Raw genomic sequence first — 7,579 nt, 5'->3', positions numbered from 1 at the left:
TGCACCCACTGGGTGCCGACAGTTCCTTATTCTTCCTCACCCTCCCGCTACGTCTCGGTAGAATCACTGCAGTGCACAAGGAGGCCTTCATTACGCCCATCGAGACAGCACCGACCCAGGGCAGCACGGTGGCGCAGTGGTTAGCACTGGGACTACGGCGCTGAGGACCCGTCTTTGAATCCCGGCTCTGGGTCACTGTCCGTGTGGAGTTTGCACATTGTCCCCGTGTCTGCGTGGGTTTGACCCCCACAACCCAAAGATGTGTTGGTAAGGTGGAGGTGAGGCAGAGTGTTCTTTCAGAGGATCGGTGCAGACTCTTTTTTTCTAATTTTAGAGTACCCAATTATGTTTTTCCAATTAAGGGTCAATTTAGTGTGGCCAATCCATCTAACCTGCACGTCTTTGGTTTGTGGGAGGAAACCGGAGCGCCCGGAGGAAACCCACGCACACACGGAGAGAACGTGCAAACACCGCACAGACAGTAACCCGAGATCGGATTTGAACCGGGGTCCTTGGTGGTGTGAGGCAGCAGTGCTAACCACTGTGCCGCCGTGCTGCCCCCTAGGTGTATCCTCAAGTTCCACAGCTGGGTTTAAGGCGGCCTGCAGCCTTGCACACCCCGTTGCCTGAGATATTCTGGTGGGATCCCCTGGGGGGCAGGGACCTTGGGAATTTGGCCCATTTCGAGCAGCATGGGTGTTGCAGAGCGACCCTCCTTGGTGTGTTGGCCTGGAGGTGTGTCGCTCACAGTGAGGGGTTTGTCAGACGGGCTGGGCGACCCCAGGGTGAAGGCTCCGAGCTACACTGGGCTAGGGGCTTCCCGCCCCACTTCCCTGCCAGTCAGCCACATCTCTTCTTTACCCAGAACCCCCTACTTCATGTTCCCCCCCACTCCTACGGGACCTCTCCAAGATGTCCGACACCATTCTTCCGTAACCAACTGCGACACACCAACATTTCCCATGTCAACAACAGTCCCCACCCTCGCATAACCAAACAAAAAACCCAACCCATCCCCCCTCCCGTCCCCCCACTTCACTCCCGTTAACTAGCCAACCAGCTGGCATGGTTATCCCTGCCCAGGGCCTGTCGATCTCCTTCCCCAAACCCGACCTTCATCCCCACTGCCCGAAACATAAACATAAAAGATAGCATAGACACGCTCTCCCCTCCCATTCTCATTAAAGTCGCCAATCCACCCATCCTGTGAACCCACATTCCCCACATTTAACATCTCCACAGTTCCGTGTCCCCATTACTCCTCCCAGTCTCTCATAAACTCATTCGCCTCCTCCGGCGTATCAAAATAAAACTCCCGATGCTGATGAGTGTCCCACAGACGAGCAGGATACAGCACCCAAAACTTCACCCCCTCCTTGTAGAGGCCAGCCCGCCACTTGGCTAACTCCACATCCAGGTCCTGGTATATTCTCAGCTCGCGCTCCCCTCCCAGGTGCATTTCGTCATCTGCCTCGCCCATTTCAGGATTTTCTCCTTAACAAGAAAACCAAGCAGCCTCCTCAGCGCCCTGAACCACTTTCAGGGGAATGTCAAAGGCCCCATCCCCCATCAGCTTCTCCAGCATATTTGCCACATATTTAGCGGCCTGCACACCTTCGCCCCCTCAGACATCCCCACGATCTGGGGATTCTGCCTCCTGCAGTGAGTCTCGAGGTCCACCACCTTCTCCCTCAACCTCTTTATTTAAAAATTAATTTAGATTACCCAATTATTTTTTCCAATTAAGGGGCAATTTAGAGTGGCCAATCTACCTATCCTGCACATCTTTGGGTTGTGGGGGTGAAACCCACGCAGACACGGGGAGAATGTGCAAATTCCACACGGACAGTGACCCAGGGCCGGGATTCGAACCCGGGTCCTCAGCGCCATCTCCCTCAACCTCTTGTGGCTATCCACCGCCAGCAGCATCTCTGCCTCCAGCGAGGCCAGCCAGTCCTCATGCCCCCATCGACTCCTTCACCTTCTGAGTACCAGGCCCTGCGCCTCAAGCCTCTGCTCCGCTCTCTCAATAGCCAACCTAAGCTGCTCCACCACCTTAGTCAGGTCCTCTGAGGCCTCCTTCCTCTGCTGCTGGACCTTGTTGTTCAAAAAGTTCACGCGTTGCTCCATTGACCACCGGGCGGGCAGCGATACCCCAGCACCTTCCGCCATCTTTCTCTGTTATTCACCGCGAATATTCTCGCGGTCCAGTTGCTGACTTACTTGTTACACTCCTCGTGGGCTGGTTTAGCACACTGGGCTAAATCGCTGGGTTTTAAAGCAGAACAAGGCAGGCCAGCAGCACAGTTCAATTCCCGTACCAGCCTCCCCGAACAGGTGCCGGAATGTGGCGACTAGGGGCTTTTCACAGTAACTTCATTTGAAGCCTAATCGTGACAATAAGCGATTTTCATTTTTTTCATTTCAATAACCAGCCCCACCAGAGGAGTATTGCAATCCTTCAGTGCTCATGCACCATTCACCAACAAACCCCCTCAAATCGGGTGGGGAAGGACGAGAAAGTTCCACCTCGAGTGTGACCACTCACTCCATAGCCGCCACCACAAGTCGTTACTTCACTTTCATATTCTATTTCCCCTTTCTTTATCTGTGCGTTGATCCTCCTTTGCTGTATTCTAAAGTCACAGATGGCTAAACAGCTGGCTTGTAATGCAGAACAATTCCAGCAGCACGGGTTCAATTCCCGTACCAGCCTCCCTGAACAGGCGCCGGAATGTGGCAACTAGGGACTTCAAGGGGTTGGCTTAGCACAGTGGGCTAAACAGCTGGCTTGTAAAGTAGAACAAGGCCAGCAACGCGGGTTCAATTCCTGTACCGGCCTCCCCGAACAGGCGCCGGAATGTGGTGACTAGGGGCTTTTCACAGTAACTTCATTGAAACCTACTTGTGACAATAAGAGATTTTCATTTCATTTCCAAAATCCCTCCCCAGTGTCAGCTTAGACACAGAGTTGAGCTTGTTTTTCCCTCTGCCTTAGCTCTGAGATCATTGAATTCTTTTTCGAATGATCACGTCTTGTCCCAGGAGGAACTGGATTTGAACTTCCCCAACCTCAGTGCTATATTTGGAACTTTCTGTCTCTTTGCGTGCCAATACTATTGCACAATCCCGAAACTCAGCAAAGGCAGGACAATTTGTTGAAATATCGATGTGGCTCAGCATTTTTACCTCTGAATTTGAAGATTGCGGATCCAGGTCCCGTGCCAGGGGCCCCGAGTAGGAAATCTAGCCTGCGTTGAGGGAGTGCTGCTCTGTCAGAAGTGTCACCTTTTTGGTGAGTGTTCTAACTGAGGCCCTGTCTGCCCTGGCCAATATTTTGAAGTTGAGTATTGGGATTTCTCTCTGCTTTCCTGGGCCAATCTGAACCAACATCTCTTTTTTTTTTAAATTAACTTGTTCATTTTCACTTTGCTGTTTGTGGGAATCCTACATTAACAGCAGTGACTACATCGAAAAGTACTTCACAGGCAGTAAAACACATCTGGAAGTTCCGAGGGCAGGAAAGGCACTATACAAATGCAAGTTCTTTTCTTTTCTCCTGGTGCGATTTGACCTCTTGGGTTTATTTGAATAGTGAAAATCCTCAGCTCATGGTCCCACTGTGTCGTGAAAATGGATGGACTTTGTTCAAAATAACTTTACCTGGAGTCATTGTGCAAGATGTTCAGTTTTATTGATATTTTCAAGTAAACCATGTAAAAATTACATATGTAGGTAATGTCTCAGCCTTACCAGCCTCCCCGGACAGGCGCCGGAATGTGGCGACTAGGGGCTTTTCACAGTAACTTCATTGAAGCCTACCCGTGACAATAAGCGATTTTCATTTCATGTCTTGTTATGCTCTTGGCGTAGCATAAGCTGCTTCCTTGATGTGCACTCTGACAAAGGAAGGTTCAGACGTGGAGATAACTTCAACACGTTTATTGAACTATTTACAATTATCCTACTCGGATTCGCCTCTACTGTTAATCCTTCTATAGCTACTCAGACTGACGAACCAGTCTGCTACAATCCACGTGGTGGGTGTGATGTGTTGAATCAACCCTGTGTCTGTACTCACTGAGTGTCTCCACTGGAAAGAGGAAGATCATGTGTGCTGTGTCCTTTATATATGGGTTGGTGTAATGCCCCCCTGTGGTAGTGTCACCTCTGTGTGTATCGTGAATGCCCATTGGTCGTGTCCTATCTTACTGACCTATTGGTTGAGTGTCTGTGTGTCATGTTTCTGGTGCTCTCTCTACTGTCTAGCTAGTCTACGTGTACTTACATTAACCCCTTGTGTATCTACAGTGATGCATATCACCACAGGTAATATTTATTACAATGAATAAATAAGAGTGATCACTCAGCAAGTTTCCTCACGGTCGGTATGAGTTAGAGCTGGGGTCAGAATCTTGCCATATTAGTTTCAGCCAATCTACCAAAACTGTTTGAACCCGGATATTGGAAGTGCGGTTTCAAAATCTGCGGCTCACAGCAAATTGGGGCGGGGGAAGTAGTTAATGCAGAAATTAAATGAAACAGATGCTGCATTGTGGTGGGACAATAAGAGGGTCACATATTGTTCGGCCAATTACAGTTTCGATAGAGTAGAAGAACAGAGGGAAGTGGGGTACAGATACAAACATCCCGAAATGAAGCAACGCAGCTTAATAAGAGTCCCAGAAATAAGAGAGTTACAACAATCAGGAAAGATCGAACAGGCCAAGGTTCTTTCCTCAGCCTTCTGTGAGCTCAAGGTCATCCAAAAATCTGCTACTTGCACCAAGTCCCATTCATACATCGCCCTCCGTGCTTGCTGACCTACACTGGTCAGCAATACCCGAGCCTTAAAATGCTCATCTTTGTTTTGAAGCCCCTCCTCAGCCTCACTCTTCCCTATCTCTGTAATGGCCTCCAGCCCTACACGTGTTCAAGGTACCTGCGTCCCTCCATCATTCAGAAGACCATAACGAGCAGGCCGTTAGGCACTTCGAGTCTGCTCTTCCATTCAATAGGATCGTGGCTGATCCAACATTACTCACGTCGACATTCCTGCCCTTTCCCTGTAACCCTTGATTCCTTTACTGATCAAGAATCTATCCATCTCGGCCTTAAATATACACAAGGATTCTGCCCCCGCAGCTCTCTGTGGCAAGGAGTTCCAAAGACTCATAACCCTCTGAAGAAATTCCCCTTCATCTCAGTCTTAAATTGGTACCCGTTTATTCTGAGACTCTGCCCTCTGGTCCCAGACTCTCCCATGAGGGAAACATCCTCTCAGCATTTACCCTGTCAGGCTCCTTGATTATGGGCGGCACAGTAGCACTGTTGTTAGCTCTGTTGCTTCACAGCGCCCGGGACCCACTTCGATTCCCGGTTTGGGTCACTGTCTGTGCGGAGTCTGCACGTTCTCCCCGTGTCTGCGTGGGTTTCCTCCAGGGGCTCCGGTTTCCTCCCACAAGTCCTGAAAGACGTGCTGTTAGGTGAATTGGGCATTCTGAATTCTCCCTCAGTGTTCCCCGAACACGCGCCGGAATGTGGCGACTAGGGGCTTTTCACAGTAACATCATTGCAGTGTAAGCCTATTTGTGACAATAATAAGGATTATTATTTTTTTAATATAAATGTAGCATACCCAAATTTCTCCAATTAAGGGGCAGTTTAGCATGGCCAATCCACCTACCCTGCACATCTTTGGTTTGTGGGGGCGAAACGCATGCAAGCACGGGGAGAATGTGCAAACTCCACACAGACAGTGACCCAGAGCCGGGAATCGAATCTGGGACCCTGGAGCTGTGAAGCAACCGTGCTAACCACTGTGTTACCGTGCTGCCCATATGAGCTAATTCAGGATAAATCAGGAGAAACTTCCTTACCCAGAGAGTAGTGAAAGCGTGGAAATGAAAAGAATGAAATGAAAATCGCTTATTGTCATGCGTAGGCTTAAAATGAAGTTACTGTGAAAAGCCCCTAGTTGCCACACTCCGGTAGCTGTTCGGGGAGGCTGGTACGGGAATTGAAACGTGCTGCTGGCCTGCCTTGGTCTGCTTTCAAAGCCAGCGATTTAACTCTAGAACATAGAAAATACAGCACAGAACAGGCCCTTCAGCCCACGATGTTGTGCCGAACTTTTGTCCTAGATTAAGAACAATTCAATCTACACCCCAGCAATTTGTTAGGCGTTTAGCTGCTGTAGTATAAAGAGTCAAAAGGTTCTGCTGCTTTTCCACAAAACCCCTTTAATTTCCTTCAACAGACTTTGCACAAAACTCTAACATCACATCACCTGACACAAGGGCCACCTGAAGCCCCTTTACATATCAGTGTCAATTATTGGATGCTTAACATAAATGAGACAACTGGAATGTCTCTTGACCCATTACTTAACAGTTTGGGGGGTGACGCGAAAAACCAAGGAGGGAGAAGAGGCATGGTCAGAGGCGGAGAAGGGGGGCATCCTGGCTGGGCCAGGTACAGGGTGGAATTAACGGGGCTAGAGCAAATAGAGGAGGATAACAGATGATAGAGGCGTAAGCCTCCGTTGAGGCTGATAACGTGGACCAGTTAAAAGATCTCGGGTTTTTGCGCACTTCAGGAGTTTAACAGCGGAGGTGGTCTTTCTGCAGACCTCTTCACCTCTGCGTGAAGGACCAGGTTAGACTAAGGAAGGGATGGGTTGGTCAGGTTTCCCACTCAGGGTTGATTCAAAGTTGCGGGGAGTGGCAATTTTAATGAGTAATAAAGGAAGTGAGGGACCCGGGTGGGAGATATGTGATTGTGAGTGGGGTATTAGAAAGGAAGTCAGAGGTGTTGGTAACTGTGTATGCACCGAATTGGGACGATAAGGTTTTATCAGGGGGGTTGCAGGCAGCAAAACCCAACTCGGCCACGCACCAGTTGATTATAGGAGGGGATTTTAACTGTGTCCTAGAGCCGAGGGTGGATTGGTCGATCCCAGGTCAATAGGTTGGATACTTATGGCAAAGGAGTTGGGTGGGTTTATAGATCATAGAATTACAATGCAGAAGGAGGACATTTGGCCCATCGGGTCTGCACCGGTTCTTGGAAAGAGCACCCCACTTAAGCCCTCACCTCCGCCCTCACCTCCAACTATCCCTGTAAACCAGTCACCCCACCTAACCCAAGGGCAATTTATCATGGCCAATCCACCTAACCTGCACATCTTTGGACTGTGGGAGGAAACCGGAGCACCCGGAGGAAACCCACGCAGACACGGGGAGAATGTGCAGACTCCGCACAGACAGTGACCCAGCGGGGAATCGAACCTGGGACTCTGGAGCTGTGAAGCAACTGTGCTAACCACTCTGCTACCGTGCTGTCCACGATGGGTATGGTGGACGTGTGGCGTTTCACGAACCCAGGGGGAAAGCAATTCCTTTTTTGCCCCACATGTCTATAGGATGTATTCCAGAATGGACTATTTTTGTGGTGAGCAGGGGGTTTTGGTTGGGCGGAGGGGGTAAGATCAAGCAGGGATAGTAATTTCAGACCGTGCGCCGCATTGGCTGGAGATTCGGTTCAGATCGGGATGGGAGCAGAGGCCGGAGTAGAGGCT

This window comes from Scyliorhinus canicula, chromosome 4 (assembly GCF_902713615.1).
Source record: "Scyliorhinus canicula chromosome 4, sScyCan1.1, whole genome shotgun sequence".
Taxonomy (NCBI): Eukaryota; Metazoa; Chordata; class Chondrichthyes; order Carcharhiniformes; family Scyliorhinidae; genus Scyliorhinus; species Scyliorhinus canicula.
The sequence above is the reverse complement of the archived record's forward strand: the minus strand, read 5'-3'. Positions refer to the sequence as shown.